Source organism: Cervus elaphus, chromosome 29 (genome assembly GCF_910594005.1).
Source record: "Cervus elaphus chromosome 29, mCerEla1.1, whole genome shotgun sequence".
In the NCBI taxonomy this organism is placed as follows: Eukaryota; Metazoa; Chordata; class Mammalia; order Artiodactyla; family Cervidae; genus Cervus; species Cervus elaphus.
In genome coordinates, this window is record NC_057843.1 from 43,161,315 (window position 1) to 43,184,957 (window position 23,643).

A 23,643-nucleotide genomic window follows, 5' to 3' on the forward strand; every position below is an offset into this window, starting at 1 on the left:
CAGGGAAGTCCCAGGGAATTTTAAATCAATATATTACTATGCATGCCACTTTATGGGAAAAACAATCCAATTAACAAAAAAATATGAATTGACTTGTGAATGGTACAGATATGATACATCAGTGCCATACAAACATTTTATATAGTATCGTTCACTGTTCACAAACTGTCTATTGTTCCATTTTTTGGTCTTAAATTATGTCATGTACCTTTTTTTTCACATCAATATAGTCCAAATAGGGCTTCCCTATTTGGGAAGCTCAGGCAGTAAAGAATCTGCCTGCAAAGGGGGAGACCTGGGTTCCATCCCTGGGTTGGGAAGATCCCCTGGAGGAGGGCATGACAACCCATTCCAGAATTCTTGCCTGGAGAAGCCCCATGGACAGAGGAGCCTGGCGGGCTACAGTTCATGGGATTGCGAAGAGTCAGACACGACTAAGAAACTAAGCATAGCACAGCGAAGTCCAAATAATATTTCCTTTGGTGATAAGACGTCCATAACATAATCAGTCTTCCACTGTTGACTGTTGAACTTATTTCCTGCCACTATTAATATCAATGCACTGAATAATTTTGTGCAATCATTATTTAAGCTATATAATGTTTTAGAATATATTCCCCAAAGTAGGACGTCTGGGACATAGGTAATAATAATTGCATATTTCTTGTTAGCTGCTTTCTAAAAAGACTCTGCCAATGTTCATTTGGTGTATTTATTCCCTCAAAGTGTCATCAACATAGGCTTTGAATTATTCCTTTGCTTTCAATAATTTAAGGGATTTGGAGTCATGGAAAATCTTGTTAGGGACTTGACTTATCCTTTCTGCCTCAACTGCTTCATTGTGGAATGGGAATAATAAGACTACTTCTCTGGGTTGGGATTGAATGAGATAGTTCAGTGAAGCAGCAGGCACAGTACACAGGTGGCCAGTGTCTACTCCACGTGCCTTAGGGAATTGGAGGTACCTTGGAGCTAAGAGTCAGACACGACTGAGCGACTTCACTTTCACCTTTTACTTTCATGCATTGGAGAAGGAAATGGCAGCCCACTCCAGTATTCTTGCCTGGAGAATTCCAGGGATGGGGGAGCCTGCTGGGCTGCCCTCTATGGGGTCACACAGTCAGACATGACTGAAGCGACTTTAGCAGCAGCAGCAGCAGTAGAGCTCCCACTCTGCATTTTCCTTTAATTACTGCTGAGGTTATGCATTTTTGGGGGTAATTATATATCATGGGAATACCCCTAGAATATTTAAGACCCCCAGTCCCCTCCTGTGCTTGTGCTAAATTACTTCAGTCGTGTCTCTTTGCAACTTTTTGTGACCATATGGACTATAGCCTGTGAGGCTCCTCTGTCCATGGGATTCTTCAGGCAAGAATACTGGAGTGGGTTCCCATTTCCTTCCTACTCTTCACCATCTCCTCTGTCTCACAGGATGCTTCAGTCTTGAACTAGAGTCCTTTCTATCATCCTTTCTTTCTTTGCCACCTGGTTCAAGGTGATGTTTGCTACCACCATGGCATCTAGACTTGAGGTCCAGTGTTAACAGGATATAGCCTAGCATCCTCCTTCCAAACCCAGAGTCCCAGACTTACAGACTCTCTGAGTTTAAAATAAGCCACAATGGTTATTATCCAACTTTCCCTCGGGCGCTCGACAGTTTCCAATCAGCGGAAATGGTCTTTTTAAAATTTATTAAATGATGCCAACTGGATAAATGGGCTTCCCTGGTGGCTCAGTGGTATAGAATCTGCCTGCAATGGAGGAGACCTGGGTTCAATCCCTGGGTCAGGAAGATCCCTTGGAGGAGAGCATGGCAACAAATTCCAATATTCTTGCCTGGAAAATTCCATGGACAGAAGAGCCTGGCAGGCTACAGTCCATAGGGTCATAAAGAGTTGGATGCGACTGAGGCATCTGAAAAGTAGCAGCTTTGTATAAACACTATGATGAATTCAAGGTGAGGCTAGAATGTGGTCTCTCTATTCTTGGCCCCCCAGGCAACACAGCATTCTCATCCACTATAGTCAATTCTCAAATAAATTATATTATCACCTAGCCAATTTGTGAAACATCTTTGAGAAACATTTTAAGTTCTGAATGTCATAATTAATAGGCAGCAGTCTTCTGTTAATAGAACTCAGTATTTTATTTAATTGATTTTTCCCATATAGTTTATATAGTTATGAAACATTTAAAGTCTACTTCCTTCTAGTTAATAGATGGTGTCTAAAACTAATAAATCAAGAAATAGAGATGAGTATATTATAAAAATGGAAACTATTACAAAAATAAGAAACACAAAAATTGGGAGGCAAAAAGGAGGAGAGGATGTGGGAGTTAGATTAAGAAAAGCAGAACTGTATTATTTAATGTTAAAATGAGAGTCAGATGAAGAACAAAAAACCAGAAACTTAAAAATGGTATTCTCTAGAACTCGAGGTTGGATGGTGAGTAGGAAGAAAAATCTTAGTTTTAACTTTAAACTCTTATATGGTTTGAAATTTTTTGACATATGTATGTTGCTTTTTCCTTTTTAAAAACTGCTTTATTGAGATTAATTTACATACCATTCCATTCACCCACTTAAAGTGTACAATTCGGTGTTTTCCAGCATATTCACAGAGTTGTACATCCATCACTGCTATCCACTTCAGAACATTTTCATCATCTCCCCCTAAGTCTACTACCTAAATCTATTTTACCTATTCCCTGGTGGCTCAGATGGTAAAAGAATCCTCCTGCAATGTGGGAGATCTAGGTTCAATCCCTGAGATGGGAAGATTCCCTGGAGAAGGGAACGGCTACCCAATCCACTCCACTGGCCTGGAGAATTCCATGGACAGAGGAGCCTGGCAGGCTATATAGCCCATGAGGTCACAAAGAGTCGGACATGACTAAACAACTTTCACTTTCACTTTCAGATCTATCACCTATTAGCCGTCACTCCTCATTTCCCCAGGAAGTCCTTCTCTCCCTAGCTCTAGAGAACCCCTAATCTATTTTCAGTCTCTATAGGTTTGCTCATTTTGAATATTTAATATAAATGAAATCAAACAACTTATGGACTTTTGTATCTGGCTTTTCAGTTAGCATAATGTTTTCAAAGTTCATCCATGTAATAGCCATACCAGCACTTCACTCTTTTTTATTGCTGAATAATAATCCATTGTTTGGATATACCACATTTGTTTATCAATTCATCAGTTAATGGTGAGTTGGATTGTTTTTATGAATTTTCCTGTGGATGCATGTTTTCATTTCTCTTGGGCATATACCTGGCAGTGAAATTGCTGAGTTATATGGAAACTATGTTTAATGTTTTGAGGAACTGTCAGAGCATTTTCTAAAGTAATTATATCATTTTATATTCCCACCAGCAACATGTGAGGTTCGCTTCTCCACATCTTCACCAATACTTGCTATGATATCTTTCCAGTTTTAGCCATCCTAGTGGGCCTGAAGTGGCATTTCATTGTGGTCGTGATTTACCTTTTCCTAATAGCTAATAATGTTGAGTATCTTCATATTCTTATTGGCTGTTTGTATTTCTTTGGAGAAATGTTTATTTAGTTCCTTTCCCCAATGCACATGTTATTTTCACCATTAAAAAATAGTATAATATATCTTAAATCCTAGTAAGCAAATACTAAATGTTTAAGATAATAGTCTCTGAGTGAAGAAAATTGAGCTATTTCTTTTTCCCTTTTCCATTTTTTTCCCTAAAATTTTAAAACAAACATAATTTTTAATCATCAAATATTAATGTTTCCTTTTTCTTTATCTTTTTTCTGATTTAAAGTAACACAAGGAATTTTTTTAAAGGAGACACAATATTAACCTAAAAGCAATAATAACTAATAGTTTAGCAGATTTCTCTCCAAGATATTTTACTAGAAACCTTCTATACTTTTTGAGGTTGTAGAGTATGTGCAAATTTAAATTATGCCTTTTGTTTTTATTCTAATGTAGTAAAGAAGCCCCTGCATGTTAAAATTCTTTAGTCATTTCTTCTGAGAGTTTCTAAAGAAAATGCCACTATATCTTTTGGTGTGCAGAATGGTCATGAGAGAGGGCTCCTTTCTCACACTTGTTGCTTTAAAATTGAAAAACAGTGAAAGTTACTCAGTGGTGTCCAACTCTTTGAGACCCCATGGACTAGTCCATGGAATTCTCCAGGCCAGAATACTGGAGTGGGTAGCCTTTCCCTTCTCCAGGGGATCTTCCCAACCCAGGGATCAAACCTTTAAAATTAAGGGGAAAAATTAGGTCGCATATCTACATACTGTCCCTTAACCTGTGGAAAACACAAACCCAGTAGAACTTGGAGAGGACATAGCCTGGTCCTTTGCTTCCATCTGATGCTCTCTCCCCACTTAAAACAGGAAAAAAAAGAAAGGAGTCTTGTGCAGTAGGAAGAAGCTTGGCTGCTCTCCAACCTCTTCTAACTTATATCTTCATGGTGTGGCTTTGCCTTTGGTTTAAAGTATTCGCAAATCCCCATGGTACCACCAATTCCTGTATTTTTCCTTACAGAATATTTGTTCTAAAAAAAAAAGTATACTTTTCTTGCTTTCCCCATCCTCTTTCTCTTTCCCTCATTATAACTCTTTCTCCTGAAATCACTCATGCCATTAGGACAGATTGACTGCAGATAAAGCTATGACTTAAGGTTTCTTCTCATCCTTTTTTTTTCCTCCCAAAGCCTCCAAAATTGCCAATTGCAGCCACTTCAAATGGAATCTGATTGCGCAGATTCCATTTCCTCCCATGATGATGGGATCAATAGCCCTCTCCTTGTGGTGAGAGCTCGGGAAAGATACTTTTTATACACTTGCTTCAAGTGTTCAATTTTCTGTAACAATATAGGCTGTTGACTCTTTATGTTCCCATGTATGTCCACAAGCACTTCCCAGACTGCAATACCGTCCCAAACCACACACATACAACAGGCTGCTTCTAGCCTAAAAGTGCAGGGGAAGCACCAGGACCCAAGCATAAGAGAATAAATCTGACTGCCAACAACTCTCCCCAGGTCTCCAATCACAGCTGTGCAAAAATAAACATGATTGATTCATCTTTAATTCAGCACACTGGGAAGAAAATACAGTGCTCACTGACACCCATGCTCCCCTCTTCTTCCTAAGGACAGCACTTAGACGTAGCTTTCTAGGCTTCATGCTGATAGGTGGGACCATGGACCAAGTTCTGCCCATTGGATTATGGGTGGATTCGATATTTGCCACTTCCATATCTGGAATCTTAAATCTTTTGCCCTCTCTCCCAGTTTAATAGGGGTTTTGGAGGGCACTTGTTGAAGATAAGATGCCACCAGATGGAAGCACCCAAGGTCCCTGAATGCAGGAAGCCAATCCCACTACCATGTTGAACAGAATCATGAACAAGAAATGAACCTTTGTTATAGTAGTCCATGTTACCTGAGGATTGGGGTTTGTATTTTACATCATTTGCATACCCTGATTAACACATTTCCTTTTTCTATCTCCCACCCCCGCAAAATATTCTAGGTTGCTGTGATAACTTGTAGACAATGTCTTTAAAAAGGGATCACAATAAGGGCTCCATTTTGCTAGCCACGCATTCAAATTCAAATATTACCAAGAGGAGACACTTGCTAGTAACGTTCTGCCTAAATGGTTTCAAGTCTGGGAAAGTCCAAAATTTTGGGGGGAAATACAAGCAGAAATCGATACTGTCTTCCTGGTGCATTCACATGGTGAGGTGTTGTGGGGAACCAGAGGAATCTTAGTGAGGGCTTCACTGGTTGACTGAAGTTAATGTTTGCTTCTCTTCATCAACTATGTATTATGTCATCAGCATCTTGGCCCCGCCAGCTGCCCTTCCACGTGGGGTGCGAGCTCATCTCACTCAGACTGTTAGTACCCGAGCCCTTCCTGAAATGGGTATAGGAAGGTGTTACTTACACCCAGGGCATCTTGGGTGGCCAGTCATTGCCTCTGTTTAGGAAACTCAAGTGTCTTTGTTGACTTCATTACCTTTCCTTCTTTTCAAACCTTATTTGTAGATTCTATTGTTTCTTGGTATTGTTTCTAGACCTGTCACTCTTTTTAATACACTTCTATTTATTTAATTTTGGCTGGGCTGGGTCTTCACTGCTGTGCGCAGGCTTTCTCTAGTTGCAGTGAGCAGGGGCTACTCCGTAGTTGTGGTGCCCAGGCTTCTCGCTGTGGTGGCTTCTTCTTTTACAGACAGGCTCTAGAGCACGAGGGCTTCAGTACTGCAGCCTGTGGGCTTAGTACTTGCTGTTTGAAGGCTCTAGAGTGTGGGCTCAGTAGTTGTGGGGCAAGGGCCTGGTTGTTCTGAAATATGTGGGCTCTTCCTGGACCAGGAATTGAACCCTGCACTGGCAGGCAGATTCTCAACCACTGGACCATCAGGAATGTCAACCTGTCATTCTTTTATTGTGTCCCATTTCATTTCAAGTGTCCTCATTATTGATGAGAAACTTAAATGTTTTAAGAAGGTAGAACACAAACCGAGTATTTCACATGTTAGAACAAAGAAGACTTTGATATGAAAAACTGGTGCTTAGTCATGAAAAGTCCAGAGCCCATTCTGTTGACCACGTCCTAATGTAGGGATAAGACGGCAGCCCTAGCTTTTGTTCCTGGTTCTGTAGCTGATTTTTGTGACTTTAGATAGACTGTTCTAACACACTGTTCCTTGGGGTATGATCATTGCAATAGATTTTGTGAAGTTTTGAGGAACACTGCTGATTCATTTCTGTCTTCTTCCTCTACTTTAAGCTTTTCAATCAGTATCTCCAACCAAAAGGGGATTTCTTTCTTGTGAATTATGAAGACCTTGTCTTTCAGGTTCTTTAAAACCCAAGCTTGGACTTGATACACAAACTGTGTGTATAAATTTTACATGCCTTTAGTATGCTTTCTTAAATGCAGCTGGATTCTCTGTGCCATCCTCCCAATTCTCTATCTTTCCTTCTTTATTCCCTTCATTCTGCTATTCTTTTGTTTCTTGTTCAGGCTTCACATTGAATGCTATTAAGTTTAGGTTGTTTTTGCAACTTCTGGGCAAGGTGAACATTAGAAAAGGTATGTGTGTGAGGTCTGTAACAAGAAAAAAAACTATTGAAGAGAAAAAGAGTAACTGAACTCCACAGAAAACAGTGTACAGGCTAGCAGAAATTAGAAGTTGAAAAGGCATGTGTATTTTTTAAGTGTAAAAACAACATAACATCAAAACATTTTTTTAATCTTAGAATCCCCTACCCTAGCACAGGCACTTTTCTTTTTAATTGTTTTCTTTTAGTAGTTGTTCATGTGCACATTTTCCCACATAATTATAATCTCAATGCATGTAATTTTGTATTTTGGTATGAATTTGTTACAGAAATCTTAACTATTTTTCATAGTTTTTAGATGAGTTATCAGATATTTGGGCAAACATTTTTAGGGTCAGACCTGAATGCCTGCTAACAGTGGGCCTCCAGTTTTCATATTGTTTCTGGCCAAAGGATGGAAACAGTAGCTGGTGTCTTGAGAGGATGATACCAACATCCAGGCAAAGAGTAGTGAGTTAAATAAGGCTTGTAGGTGCTGGAGTTGCATGTTTTCCAATAGAAAAAAATAAGTAAGTAAAACACCTTAGGAAAAAGTACATAGATGTTGGGAATTGCTTGAGAAGGACTGAGACACATGTGTACCTCTTCTAAAGAGTTCTGAGTCCTTAATATTCACCCCCTCTGAGTCTTGCACTGTTTATGTGTTGCACAAGGCATATAAGGATCATAGACTATCAGGCTTGTAAGTGACCTTTCCCAGAGCATCTCATGATACACCCTCATGATACACACATGAATCTGAATTCAAAGAATCTGGAGCCAAGAGAGAATGCAGACTTCACTGCTGCTGGGACAGAGGTGGGATGAGAAAGTAGGCCTAGGGCTCCTTGTTCAGTGCTGTAGGATTAAGGGAGAAAGGATGGAGCAGGACAAGAAAACAAAGCTAGACGAAAGGAAGATGGTCCAGGGAGAAAGAAGAGATGGAAGGGAGTTGGGGGTGAGGTTTTCAAGCCTCTGCTAATTTTAAGAGCAAACCTGAAATTAGAGAGTATAAGGTCCCCTAGGTAAATGCACCCTCTGAAATGAGCATCTCAAGTTATACAGGGGAGTCAGCTAAGCATTTAACTTACCTGCTTAGAAATGAAGTTTCTAGAAAGAGAGGACAATGTGATGAAAGACGACCCTTCAGGAGTCGTGAGGGATGCAACCTCCTGCTTTACTGTTTGATGTCCATGGAGGCAGTGCATGTCTTTCATGTGGCTTCTTGAGAATTTTTCCTTGAAAAATAAGTAACAATTGAAATGCTAGAAATACCCATGTGCCCCAAATTCCCTCTAACACCCTTCTAGGTATTTATTGGACTTCAATTTGCCCTTGAGATATCATCAAAGAAAAGGTTAAATATGCATTAGCAATATGGATAAACTTAACTTCCCTCATTTCATAGAGAGATTCAGAAAGGACTTGTAACTAGTCCAAAGTTCCATAACTTAGCCCTGCAGAAAGAGAAAGGTCGTGAGAGGCAGATGGAGGTATCCGATATTTGAGTGAAGGCTTCTCGGACCCTCTAATTTGGCCCAGCTGCCAGCGGCCACCTAAATGCAGCCAATTGAGTGACTCTAGCCGAGACCCAGCTGAGCCCAGTTGACTCACAGGCTCATGAGAAATAGTAAATGGTGGTTGTTTTAGGCTGTGAGTTTAGAAGTGGTTTGCTATGCAGCAATAGATAATTAACTGAAGTCAGAACAGCAACCATGTTTTATTTCTCCCAAATCTTTGAGTTGGGTGGGTGGTTCTGCTGGTCTGGGCCAAGCTTGGCAGATCTCATTTGAACTTGTTTGTACCTCTGCAGTCAACTGAGGGCTGGCTGGTCAAGGATGACCTCAACTTCAATGACTCAGCTCTGTTCCACAGGGTCTTTCATCCTTCAGTGGGCTTGTTCTCCTGCTGATGGCAGAATTCCAAGAACAGAAGCAGAAATGCACACAATTAAAAAAAAAATAGACTCCATTTTTTAGAGCAGTTTTGGTTCATAGCAAGATTGAAGGGAAGGTTCAGAGATTTCTCATATACCACCTGCCCCTACACATGCATAGCCTCCTCCATTATCAACATCCCCCACCTGAGGGGCACATTTGCTACACCTGGTGAACCTACACAGACACCATCGTTATCACCAAAGACCATGGTTTACATTAGGATTCATTCTTAATGAATTTTAAGATTTTGGACAAAAGTATAATGACATCTTCATTGTTAAAGAATCATACAGAGTAGTTTCTCTGCCCTAAAAATCCTCTGTGCTCTGCCTATTCATCCCTCCCTCCCCCTAACTCTGACAGCCACTAATCTTTTTACTATCTCCATAGTTTTGTGTTCTCCGGAATATCATATAGTTGGAATCATACCATATGTAGCCCTTTCAGACAGAGTTATTTCACTTAGTAATGTGCATTTAAGTTTCTTCCATGTGTTTTCGTGGCTTGATAGCTCTTTTTTTTTTTAAAGCACTGAATAATATTCCATTTTATCACAGTTTATCCATTCACCTACCAAGAAAATCTTGATTTACTTCCAAGTTTTCACAATTTTAAATAAAGCTGCTATAAACATCCACATGCAGGTTTTTATATGGACATAAGTTTTCAGCTCCTTAGGGTATATACTAAGGAGTATGATTGCCAAATCACATGGTAAGAGTATGTTTACTTTTGTAAGGAAGTGAAATACTGTTGTTCAAAGTGGCCATGGAATTTTGCATTGCCACCAGCGATGAATGAAAGTTCCTTTTGCTCCACATTCTCACCAGCATTTGGTTTTGTCAGTGTTCTGGGATTCTGGAAATTTTCATAAGATGTGTAGTGGTATTTTCTTGTTGACAAACATTTTTCAAACCTCCATTTACATCAAGTCTGCTACTGTCCCACTGATCAAAGTAAAGCAGATGAGTGAACACAGTGGGAGGGGACTACAGAATTAGAAAAAAGGACATGGCTAAAGGGACGTCATTAACTGGGGCCATTAATGCTATTAAATCTGTTATAAGAAATCTATGCCTGTTTCTCATAGGGGAGTACTAAATAACATTATTAAGATTTTGGACTAAGATCTGAAATCAGTTGGAAAAATTATACTCAGAATCAAGTAAAACAATTAGATAAGCATTATTTGATTTTTAAATATTTCCAGAGTTTATGGCCAAGCCACTATTGCTAATGGTTCAGTTCAGCTCAGTCGCTCCGTCTTGTCTGATTCTTTGCGACCCCATGGACTGCAGCACACTAGGACTCCCTGTCTATCACCAACTCCCAGAGTTTACTCAAACTCATGTCCATTGAGTTGGTGATGCCATCCAACCATCTCATCCTCTATCATCCCCTTCTCCTCCTGCCTTCAGTCTTTCCCAGCATCAGGGTCTTTTCAAAGGAGTCAGTTCTTCACATCAGGTGGCCAAAGTATTGAAGCTTTGCAAAGCTTCAGCATCAGCCCTTCCAATGAATATTCAGGACCGATTTCCTTTAGGATGGACTGGTTGGATCTCCTTGCTGTTCAAGGGACTGTCAAGAGTCTTCTCCAACACCACAGTTCAAAAGTATCAATTCTTCAGCACTCAGCTTTCTTTATTGTCCAACTCTCACGTCCATACATGACTACTGGAAAAACCAGAGCACCTAGAATTCTGTTTAATAGTGTTAGCTCTCTAAATAGCCAGTGGGCATTCTGCTTTGTGAGTTTGCTCTGGAAACTGAAGGCTGTTGGCATCTGTGCTTTACAGAAGGGAATCAAACAGGCTTTTAATGGAAAAGGAGGACAGGTGTGTACACGTGTGTGTCCATTTGTAAGTAGCAGAGGTGACCACATCTGAGCCATTATTTTAATTTTGATTTTATCTGTTTTTATCTCCTCTGTATTCCCAGGAAATATCAAGAACTAACTTTGTATTTTCACTTATCATTACCACTCTGGGAAGTAGATTTGTTTTCCACTCCTTGGATTTCAGAACAAATATCGGAGAAGCAGAGGAGAAACTGGGATTACCATCCCCAGATCCCAGCAGTCTGCTACTTACAGCGGTATGCTGCTGCCCTCTACACGGTGATTCACACCAGGCAGATGAAGGGTTCTTTGATCTGTGTCTGTTTCCTCCACCCAGGCCTCTTTAGACCCAAACTGAACTTTGTTAGTCCAGCATTTCTGGGAATCAAGGAACCAGTGTTCTGGCCTGTGGGTCACTTAATATTTCGGGGTCTCAGTTTTTACTTCTGTGAAGTAATCATGTTGGACTAGATTTGTGTTCCTGCTCTAAGGCTCTGAAGAGCCTAAGATGCTAAAACCACAAGTCACAGGGTCCTAAACAAGTGATGCCCTAAAACTCCCAGGGGTGGCCTGGCACATCTGGAAGAGGTATGCTAGAAAAAGTTTAACAGATATGTGTTACTAAGGAATTATTACCCTCCATTCTGAACTGGGAAGTACAAGATTTCAACTCAAAAAAGAGGTTTTTTCATTTGCTGAAAACTAACAGAGTATCCTTTCAAACAAATTCATTTTGGCTCACCCATTAGGCGGTATCTGAGGATAAGGACATGAAAGGTTGGTTTTCTTGGGACAGAATGTATCCTACGTTTCCCACCAATGTGTTTGTTTTTTAAATAAGGGTAAAGGGGAAGGATCCGCCTGCAATGCAGGAGACGCGGGTTCGATCCCTGAATGGGGAAGATCCCCTGGAGAAGGAAATGGCAACCCACTCCAGTATTCTTGCCTGCAAAATTCCACGGACAGAGGAGACTGGCGGGCTACAGTCCAGAGGCTTGCGAAGAGTCGGACACGACTGAGCGACTAAGTAACAAGGTGGAAGGAAGTGGTGAGGGTGAGAAATACCACTTGCTGTGATCCGGCTGGGAGAGATCCGCTACCTTTTCGGTTCCAATTAAGCATATGTAGGTATAGCTTCCATGATAGCAGCTCCCTCCTCCTCCCTCTCTCCCAGATCCAAGAGAGTCCTTTAGACCTGGCCGGTGTCCTCTCCGCTGCTGAACTGACGTCGGGTGAGATTACGAGGGCCCCACGCCCTCTCAGCGCTGTCAGTAAGATTTGGCCCGAATCCTCATCACCGACCATCAGTGCCTGACGTCCCTCCAGCCTTCTCTCTCCCAGGACCCCTTCTCCTACCTATTTCTACCTGTTGGGTAGGTCTTACTTCCTGGGAACACGTGCTGCCTTCAGACTGCCTTGCCCCTTCCTGGTTAAAGTAGGGGGTTCGGCGCAAGCAGAGTCCAGCGGGCAGGAGACCAGGTGTCGAAGAGTTTGGTGGCCCGAGGAAGCGGGAGCCCTGTCCCAAACACAGCCCTGTTTTCCGGGGCTGCAAGACTTTGAGCACCGCCGGGAAGCCCTTGGCTAGCCCTGCAGGAAGCGGCTGGATCTAGGGGCCCACTCCACCCCCTCTCTGTCTTAGGCACGCGGCGGCGGGACCAAGCGCCTTGTTCCCAACGTCGACTCGGACGCCCAGTCCTACTGCGGTACAGGCTCCCGCCGCCGCAGCTGCAAACCGGTCTGGCTTCCCTGCAGGGCGTGCGGGGATGGAGCGAGGGGGTGGAGAGAAGAGGGGAAGAGCCTGGGCGGCCGGCGGGCGGGGCCTGCAGCCTCTCAGAGCCGCGGCCGCCGCCGCGCAGCCCGCTCTCTCCGCTCCTCGCTCCGACTCCGGCGCGCTCTGCGCAGGAACCTGCGCCCAAGCCCGGGGGCGCCCTGCTCCTCAGTCCCCGGCCTCCGACCCCGAACGCGCCGGGCCAGAGTGCGCCCGGCGGTGGAGCGGCTCAGAGCAGCGGGGGCTTCGGCGGCTGCTCCGGGCTCAGTCTGGCCGCAGGACCGGCGGGGAAGGAAGGGGAAAGCGGGGACACACTCCGGCCGCGGCGCGCGCGCATTGCACACTCGCAGCCGCGCGCCCCCGCTGAGGCGCGTCCGGGGCGAGTTTGGCCCCGCGGCTCGGGCCCCGGCACCTGCCGGCTCCGCGCGCTGCGCCCGGGCCCGGGCCCCGCCCCGCTGACCCCCCCGCCCCTTGCCTGCACGGCTCTCCTTTCGACCCGGGGAAGAGACAACGTCCCGATAACTTGCACGCTGTGGCGCAACTGGTCTCGACACCGGAGGTGCCCGAAGGCTGTCCCGGTGAGGTAAGTTTCCTGCACGTCCCCTGCCCCTCCTCCCGCGACCCTCCTTTTGGACTCGAGCTTGGGGGCTCTGAGTCTCGGATGAACCCTGGCGATCCCTCGCCGCTCTGACTTTGTCCGTCTGGTGCTGGAGATAGGGCGGAGGGGGTTCGCGTGGCCACCGAAGCGGGACCTTCATTCCTCCGGGCCACGGCTGCGCGCTCCCCGCGGGCACCCACTCCGCTTACTACCCGGATCCCCGGGGCCGCAGTGACCCTGGGGGTCACTCTGGGTTCACTGGAGCCGGAGCCCCCTTCCCTTTTTCTGGGTAGCCAGCTGAGTTTGGCTGCAAAAAGAGAGCTCTCCCACCACCCTCTCCGGATATTAAACAGCGGCGAACTTGTTAGGCGCCCCTGGGATCTCAAGAGGGGCTTATGAGTCGATGTTCTGGTCATTTCTGGCGCCGGAGCCGGATTGAACAGGTGCGGCGTGGTTTCGACCTAAATGCAGCAATATACAGACTTGTGCGTTTCCCCTGCTTCTCTTCCCCAGCCGGGTCAACATGACGCTTCAACAGCTGGGACCGGGGGGTGGGAGTGTGGGGGCACCGGAGAGGGAGAACTCCGGGGTTTGATTTGCCAAACCGGTGCCAAGAGTCACCTAACAGAAGACAACAAATGGCAGCTTATCGTTCATCTATGCAGATAAGCCTGTTGTCAGTTCTTACCCCCCCCCCCACCCCCACCCCCAACTCACTCGTCTCTGATGCCCGGCGTGGTTGGATGGAAACCTGTTCCAGAGTTGTTTGGATAGGCTGATGAATTTTTTTCTTCTAATCAACTGAAATCTGGGTTCTTAGCAAGGAAATGCTAGTTACTCTGATTTTTTTTTTAAAGGCAGCTAGCATGTTGCAGACCAAAAATACTGCGCACCCCCTCTCCCCCACCCTTCTATTTTTCTATGATAGTCTCAGCCTGCCAGGAGCCCTAGCTCTAAGGTGAGTGACTCTTGAGAGGCCGGTTGGGCCTAAGAATGTGCTAGTCACCCACAAAGAAGCAGCAGTCTCCCCATCAGTACTACCGAGCATGGGTTTGGGTAACCGTTGTTGCCCTTCCGGTGAAAAGCATCCACCCAGGCTTCTGTCTCTTCTATGTAAAGGCTGAAGTCCTGGGAGTGGAGAGAAGCCAAAGGGTTGGATTCCTTACCACTTTTAATGTGATGAAGTATAATAGTGTTCATGGAAGCTTTTGTCAGGGCATTTTCAGTCGAAAAGAGGCCCTAGAAATAAACCTTTCTCAGATAAGTCTTTGCCAGTGGGAAGTTGAGTAAGCAGCAAGCATGATCTCTGAGCTGAGGGAAATGGTGCCTTCTGTGGAGACTTAGGAAAACTGATGAGAAAGCTGGTAAGACTGAGACTGATGCATAATGACGTCTTAGTTGAGGAGGAACACTTGAAAAAATGAATAAAATCTTGTTATATCTTTGTCCAAATAAGACTAGAGGGATTTGGTAATACCTCACATTTGCATCAATGCCTTGCTTTGTAAATGCTTTTTCATATTCTCTGAAAGGGCTGACCTGGTGGCTCAGTGGTAAAGAACCCGCCTGCTAATGTAGGAGGCTCAGGTTGGATCCCTGGGTCTGGAAGATTCCCCAGGTAAGGAAATGGCAACCCGCGGCAGTATTCTTCACTGGGAAATCCCATGGACAGAGGAATCCCATGGCTATAGTCCATGGGGTTCCGAAAGAGTCAGATTTGAGTTAGCAACTGAAACAACAACAACCTTCTCTGAAAAAGTTTTAATTCTGACCATTTCTGGGGGAGGCAGGGCCAGAATTGTTAACCAGATATTCACAAGAGGAATGTGAGGCTCACAGGTTTAATGACTTATCAAGGTAACAAGTGACTGGAATTAAGAGTTGAAGCCAGGTTGTCTGAAGTCATCACCACCACTATTGTCATCCACCCAGTGCTAGGTCTGTACTTGTATAAGATTTTTACAGTGGCCAGACATTTCTGCATTTATTGTGGTTTGCACGGTCTAACTGTGAATTACTGTTCAAATTTCAACAGATGAGAAAACTGAGGTTTGGACAAGTGATTAGTTTTATATAGTATCATGTCTAATCTAGTAGAGTTTACAAGACTAGAACGCAAAGCTCTTGATGTCTAGTCCTTTGCTTTGTAGATTGTGACATTGTTTCACTTCTGACAACAATGAAGAGACATCATGGGATACAGGACATCAGGGACTGTTAAGTATGCTTGCTGGTGACCTGGGTTCTAGTTCTGGCAGTATACTTGGCTGTATGTTTTTGCTTAGTCTCTAAGTCATGCCTGGCTCTTTTGTGACCCCATGGACTGTAGCCCGCAAGGCTCCTCTGTTCATGGGATTTTCCAGGCAAAAACATATGGGAGTGGGGTTGCCATTTTCTCCTCCAGGGATTTAGCTATACAACCTGGACCAAATCCTACCATCTTTGAGCCTCAAGTCTCTCACATATAAAACAAGAAGTTTGCATTGGGTTATTTTTCTCTTTCTGGTTTTAGCATTCTATAATGCTTATCAATAAATTTGTAATCCAATAAAATCATTTCTCTAGGGGAAAGAAAATTTTTCACCCTGTATTAACTGATAGGTAATCCGAATTACCTGTTCCACTTGTAATTTACTTCCCCTTCATCACATACCACTTAATGAGGTGGTTCAGATGGTAAAGAATCTGCCTAAAGTGCAGGAGACTTGGGTTTGATCCTTGGGTTGGGAGGATTCCCTTGAGAAGGGAATGGCTACCCACTCCAGTGTTCTTGCCCAGAGAATGCCGTGGACAAAGGAGCCTGGTGGGCTACAGTCCATGGGGTCACAAAGAGTTGGACATAACTGAGAGATTAACACACACTTCCCCTTCATCACATACCACTTAATGAAGGGAAAGAAAATTCCAAGGGCACTTTAGCTTAGCATCTATATTGTTTAGTATTATTGTTTTATTTGGAAATATTCTCAGGGGCTACACTACTCTACAATAAATGTCAAGATTTACCTGAATATTATAGACTGTCAATTCATACATTCATTTATTTTTTTTGCTTTGGGATTTGCTATAGTAAGTAGTCAATGAAGATTTGAATGAAGGAGGATAACAAAGCATCTTATCATCCTCAGAAAGAATCTCATCATGTAAATTCCCAGCATCTGCTGACCCACAAGGTAATTTACCTATGAGAGGTGTGCCTCCTGAAGCTGGCAGGTGCATTTTGTGCCTTTCCTTCCCGAATACATCGTAGAAAGATGAGTTTTTATTTCTCGGTGTAGACCATAAGCTGACATCTATGTCATTCTCTTTTGCTTGTCTCTTGCCTGCCTTAGTTGTTAGTGATGTGCAACTGGCTGAAATAGACATTCCTAGAAATTGACTTGTGCCCTTTCCTGAAAGAATATGTCTTGAGATGAAGATACCAGCCATTCTTATATTTGGGTAAATTTCAGCATATGCTAATACTAACTCGTGGTTTCAGAGGAGGAACCTAATTAACAAAACCAACCTAGTTTCTCTTCCCTCTAAGAATCCTCTTCTCTTTCCACCCATCCTTCCTATATGCACAGAAGAGTGTTTTAACTTTTAGAAGAATGATGACAAATAATTAGAATGGGTCTTACTGATTCAGCCATGGGGGATTGAGGTAGATTTCTTTCTGATAAAGAATTCAAATATTAACTGGTTCAGAAACTTGGGCCTTTTATGGATGAATACTGAGGCTTGGAGAGGTGAATTGACTTGCTTGTAGTCTCACAGATATTTAGCAGGAGGACTACGGTTAATGTGAAATTCTTAAGATTCTTGCTTTACTAGGGGTTCTATGGTGAGAGTGCATTTTTGACTTCTAGAGATCATAGAGATTAACAGAAAATTTCTGTTTACTAGTAATTATTCGTGAGGTGTCACATTTCTAATGGTTTCGTATTTATATTTTTACATCTTCTTGTCCAAACAGATAATAAAGGAGACAATGTCCATTTTCATCCATTCACTATGATTCTCTTGGCTTATATATATGTCACTAGACTCAGAATTAGTACTTTGCTTCCACCAGTGCTTGGGGAGAAGGAACTATATGAATAGAAATACAAATGTATGGTAGTTTTCCAGACTTTTCTTCCTGGTTAATAAAACCAGAAGCCACAGGCTTTGTCATACATGGATAAAGTCATAAATATGTATATATTTAATTTGAATATTCATTTAAGTTGTACTTCTGTTAAATGGTGAGTCAGAACATTTAATATCCTGGAAAAATAATTCTTTCCCCTATGGCTGGAGCCTTCATTAGTTACTCTGTAAAAATCAAGCCAGAAATATATTTGTTGCAGTAACATGTTCTTTTTGTATCAAGCACATTAACTGGGGTTGGAAGGAGTCCTTTTATTTTTCTAGAAGCTGCCCAGTTAGAACTGTACATTATGTAGCTCAGCTGTTCATTTGTGGACTTATCTAAGGCAGTTCTTCTAAATGCCAGGGAAATTGAGGAGGGGAGAAACCTAGCCTTATGTTTTATTTAGTATTTTTCTTTTTTTTTTAAATGTTAAGCTTAATCTCTTGATGACATTTTTGAAGTACTGTTTAGTCAAAATTGGCTGCTATTGACAAAGCGTTTTATTCAGTCAGTTTCCTTTCAGGGTAAAAGATTAGGCCAGGGAACCAGGCTTAATATTATGTATTCCATTCTCAATTGTATCTACTTGTGTCTGACTTCATTAGAGGGTTGTGTGTGTGTATGTGTGTGTGTTAGTCACTTGGTCACGTCCAACTCTTTGTGACCCCATGGACTATAGCCTGCTGGGCTCCTCTGTCCATGGAATTTTCCAGGGAAGAATACTGGAGTGGGTAGCCATTCTCTTCCCCAGGGGATCTTCACAACCCAGGGGTCGAACCCAGGTCTTCCATATTGCAGGCAGATTTACCATCAGCCGCCAGGGAAGCCCATCAGAGGTGTATAAGGAGATAATATAGGAAAATACTGGAATCTTACCCAAATTAGGTTACTCTTGGGAAGATTTGAAAGCATAATAACTGAGATGTCTTTACATGTCCCGTCAACTGACAGTTCTTAGGTGTTGTCATTTTAAGTTAAACCTGTGTGAAAGACAACTCCATGAAGTGTGTATTCTTCTTTTAGAAAGTCCTCAGCATTGTTTATGGGATGAATTAACAGTAGGTGTGCAGTATGTTTGGAGGAGTTGAGTAATGGGTGAGCAAGTTCTTGAGACCTGTTTCTCTAAAGGTTTTAGAAAGTCAGTTATAAAATTGTATATTGAACTACATAGCATTTGTGTGTAGTAGTGCTCCCACTAAAAATGGGCTTGTGTCTTTCAGTAGAGTTTCTTCAGGCAAGGATGGGGCTTGCAAGCACCGCAGGCCCAGAAAGTACAATATAATTACCTTGAATTGGAACAAAAATCCCAGGACTAAAGACCCAGGACTATAGAAAATCCCTCTGTTTTGTAAGAGAGAGGTGATACTTAAGCCATTGCTAGCCAATAATGTTGAGCAAGGGGTTTAGGAGGAAATTATAGCTAGCCATAAAAATGTGTTTCTTTGCTTCATAGATTTGCACAAGAAATTCAGTAGATTCTACTTATTGAGTAGTGAATTTTCTTTCTTTCTTTCTTTTTTTTTTGCTTAAGTATAATTGATTTCCAATGTTACTGATTTCTGAGGTACAGCCAAGTTGTACATATATATATACACACATACACACATGCATTCTTTTAAAAATTTCCATTATGGTTTATCAGAGGATATTGTACATAGTTCCCTGTGCTGTACAATAGGACCTTGTTATTTATCCAAGATTTTCAACAATTAAAGCATACTTTAAAAAAAAAATACTACTATCTCTTGATCATTTGGTCATAGCATTTACTGATGAAGTAAGGAAACAAAACAACAATAAAAAGAAGCAAAACTATGACCAGCTTGAGGAAGTGGTAAGTGCATCATAGGTGTTTAGCTAATATTTGTCAGTGGGAAAGGTTAGGCATCACATTTTGTTTATTTTTGTATTCTTGGGACTTAGCATTATGTATGGGAAAAGGTGGGGATTTAATATATACTGAACAGCTTATGAATTTACATGAAGATTACTCTTCAAAACCTTGAGACATTTTATGATTATTCTGATTTTATTATTTTCCAGACCCTCTTCAAAATGTCAGGCAAACTGATAAATACTAGTTTTAATAGTTTATAGTAGTCCTTCTTTTTACATCATAAATGGTATTTATTCACCAGACCGCCAACTTTTTTTAACCAATGTTCCTAGGTATGATTTTTTTTCTCTTCCTTCACAGAAATAATCTAAATAGGAAATCTGTTCTTTCTACTGTTTATAATTATCAGATAAACATTTTTAAAGCTCCCAGAGTGGCATAAGAGTGAATTTGGTTCAGGATACATAGACAAGAATGGACTTTAAGCTTCTCTAAGTTAATCAATTTAAATGTCACCTTCTCTAGACACTTTCTCTGATCATCTAACCTAAAGGGGACCTTCTTCATATCTTTTCTTCACCTATCACAGTAGATACTTATACATTTATGTATTTTACTTATTTTTTTATCACCTCTACTCAAACTCACACTCAAGATTATAAACTCCTTAAAGGTGGATGTCATGGTTCCTTAACATTGCTTATCAAGAAAATGCTTGACATACAGTAGGTGCCCAGTAAACATGTAAGTCAGTGAATGAATAGGTCCCATTCATCCTGTCAGGGTGAATTGGGCCACCACTGAGGTTTCTCAAGCCAAACAGTTTGAGTTGTGAAGATTGTTCTTAAAGGCTGGCTATGACAACTCCATGAGAATGACAACTAGGTCCTCCAGAAGAAGGGAACAGTGATGGTTTAGGCTCTGGCATCAGTATGAAGAGGTATCTCTATTTAAAGAGTTCTTGCTTTTTCTTTTTCAAAAATAACAGAACAAATAAGTAGAAATTGTGAAGCATTTAGGAAACTATTAAAATAAGGTCTGAAAGTACCAAAATCCCAAACATAAATAACTCTTAAGTGAGATACTATAGTGATAATATACAGGGCAGCTTCCTATGACACTCCAGGTAAACCTTCCCAACTTTCTTTTTAAATGTTTTTAAATGTTCGTTAGACATAGCAATTACCCAGTCTCAGGAAGAAGCCAGGTTCTTGGGTGTTGTCCCTAGAACTGAGGACTTGTTAGAAATACAGATTCTTATAGTGTACCCCAGGCTAACTAAGTCAGAAACTCTGGGGATGGGGAGCAACAATCTGAATGACAAGTGATTCTGAAGCACACTTGAGATTGGTGTGTGTGCACATGCGTGCATGCTCAGTTGCTTCAGTCACATCTCTTTGCAACCTGTGGACTATAGCCCACGAGGATCCTCTGTCCATGGTGATTCTCCAGGCAAGAATACTGAAGTGGGTTGCCATGCCTTCCTCTAGGGGATCTTCACAACTTAGGAATGGAACCCGCTTCTGCTGCATGTCCTGCATTGCAGGTGGATTCTTTACCCACTGAGCCACCTAGGAAATCCCAATATTGGCAGGAAATGGTAAACCCATTGCTCCAAATCTAAGCCTCCTGAAGTGCTTGGTACTCCCAGGTGAACTTCAGGGTGTGTGGCGAGGGTGCCATCTGCCTGCTCTAGAAATACCGGAGGAGAGATAGAGCCAGTCTTGGCTTTTCTCACATCCTTGTAGACCACAAGAGAACAACTTCATATGACTGGATTGGGTATCAAGGACTTTAGATAGTACAAACAAGCTCTGGATAGTCACTGGCCCCTGCCAAGTGGTGGGTACTCCCAGGGCTGGGAGATGCACCAGGGTATGTGGATGATGGGAGGAAGATATGTGCTCCATGCATAGCTTATGTTTGGGTGCTGCTTCAGTAGGGTGCCAGGTGGAGGAATGATTTTGAGAACTAGTGGTTATCTAGGAAATAGTGGTTTGCTGACAATTCTGAGTATTTCAAGTCAGTTCAACATACTAAATATTGATGGAATCCTTAGCCAGGACAGTATCAAGTGCTAGGGGGTATATAAAAAAGTACAGCATTTTCTGGCTCCACTGTGTGGAGAACTTGCTCTGTTCCAGGCACTTCTCAAGTGCTGTTTCTTCTCATCTTCACCATGCTCTTGATGGTGGTCTGCAGCTTCCTTACTGATAAAGGGGAAATTGGAAACCTGATCGGGTTAGGTGCATGCTCGTGGACACAGAGTCAGTAAGAGATGGTTCCATCTCTGGATTTTCTGATTTTAAAGCCCTTGTTCTTTTCTGTTTCAAACACTTGTGTCTCAAAATGTAATTTTGGAGTGAAAATTGAAAAAGAAAGACATAGTGAATCTAAAATTTACATCTCCAGCCTAGGCCTCTCTATGAGCATTAGATTACATAATTGATATTGCACTTGGCTATCTCAAAGGCACCTCAAATTTTTCATGTCCAAGACCATAATCCTGATCATTTCCTGCCTTGTCCTCTTGCTTAGCTCTGTGATGGACATCGCTAGCCACTGCCTCATAGGAGATAGAAACTTGGAGCTATCCTTGACCCCATCTTTCTCATCTACCACATCTAACCCATCACCTATTTCTGTCAGTCTTGCTTGCTGAATATCTCCCTCTTCCATCTGGTTCTCATAGTTTCTGCTGATTCTGCCCTAGTCCAACTTCTCATTTCTCTGCTGGATTCTAACCATCACCTCCCTGGGCTCCTGAGTCCACCCTGGCCCTCCTCTAATCCATCATCCATACTGCAGCCAGAGCAATTGAAGTGGCTGGAAAGGACCGTAGGTAAGCTGGCTGGATTTTTACCTCTCACACCCAGGCAGGCCATTCAGAAAGCAGACACATTTTGGCCCCTGGGGCTTTCCAGATCTGTAGCTTTAGAACTCTCGCACAAGTCTGAGGACTTGCTCTTCCAAACAACATCCTACTTTGATGCTTTTGCTTCCTGGAATGTGGTCAGGCCATGGTCATAACTAGAGTTGGCTGCCCTTACAGCCGCAGGATGAAGACTCCAGTGTGATCCTAGGGTCTTGCCCAAGCCTCACCAAATACCAAGCTTTTGTAGTGCACTTGGGCTTTCCTGGTGGCTCAGCAGTAAAGAATCCAGCTGCCAATGCAGGAAATGCAAGAGAAATCCAGGGGTTCGACCCCTGGGTGGGAAGATCCCCTGGAGAAGAAAATGGCAACCCACTCTAGTTTTCTTGCCTGGAAGATTCCATGAACAGAGAAGCCTGGTGGGCTATAGTCCGTAGGATTACAGAGTTGGACGTGACTGAGCAACTGAGGACACGTGCATTCTAACAGGAACCAAAGACTGCTATGGAGATAAGAGAGAAGCAGTTGTTGAGTAAGAAGTTAGTTAAAGGCTAAAAACATTATCTTTGATCTTCTAGATATTTTTAGGATGAATATGAAACGGGATTGTAGGATCCTTTAGAGACCAGTTAACAGAAATTAGCTTACGCTAAGCTTGCTTTTAATCTTTGCACATGGCTTTTTCAGTTACTCAGTGTCCCTTGAACTGTAAATAATAGAGAAGTACCAAACTCTGTTAATCAGCTTGGGCTACCAAAACAAAGTAACACAGACTGGGTGGCTTGCAAACAACAGGAACTTACTTCTCACAGTTCTGGAGGCTGTTCATCTGAGATCAGGATGCCAGCATGGTCCAGTTCTGGTGAGAACCCTCTTCTAGGTTGCAGACTGCCAACTTCTTTGTCATCAAATGGTGGAAGGAGAGCAAGAACCCTCTCTGGGGTCCCTTTCATAAGAGCACTAAACCCATTCATAAAGGACCCCCCTACATAGCCAGGTCACCTCCTAAAGGCTCCATCTTCTAATACCATCACACTGGGGTTAGGATTTCAAAATATGAATTTGGGGGGCGGGGTTCACATACAGAACCCTTTGTGGCCAACTCAGTGCCCTTTAAGAAGCACATTCTATGTTGAAAGCCAGGACAGACATAGACATATAAATAATATATTCAAAACAAAGGTTCATGGAACAATACTTAGCCTAGACTGTGTGAGATGTGCTCTTGTTGTTCAGTTGCTAAGTCATGTCCCTTCTTTGCAACCCCATGGACTGCAGCACACCAGGCATCCTTGTCCTTAACTGTTGCCTGGAGTTTGCTCAAACTCATGTCCATTGAGTCTATGATGCCATCCAACCATCTCAGTATTTTCTGATAAGTTCCATCCCACCTGCAACCTCTACCAAATACTGATCTTGATCTGCCATGTTGGTTTTACTCCCCGTTGATGGGCTAAGACCTGCAATTCGGAAGACACGAATTATGCTCTTGTCCCCTGCAGTGCTGCCTTTGCAGAAGCTCAGACCAGAGGTGTACATTCATTGAGGGCCTCTCTGTCATTCCCCATCCAC

At 42.7% G+C, this 23,643-nt stretch overlaps 1 protein-coding gene across 3 annotated transcripts in view; it reads left to right on the forward strand.

Annotated features, from left to right (window-relative positions):
* The first annotated feature begins 12,775 nt into the window (after window positions 1–12,775).
* PIP5K1B (phosphatidylinositol-4-phosphate 5-kinase type 1 beta) overlaps window positions 12,776–23,643 on the forward strand; it is a 329,589-nt gene continuing 318,721 nt past the window's right edge. For 2 of the 3 annotated variants that reach the window (XM_043891260.1, XM_043891259.1), the window contains exon 1: window positions 12,788–13,230. The gene's annotated coding sequence lies outside the window, so the exon portion shown is untranslated. Of the gene's footprint in view, window positions 13,231–23,643 lie in introns of all 3 variants that reach the window. The other variant, XM_043891261.1, reaches the window with a different exon arrangement.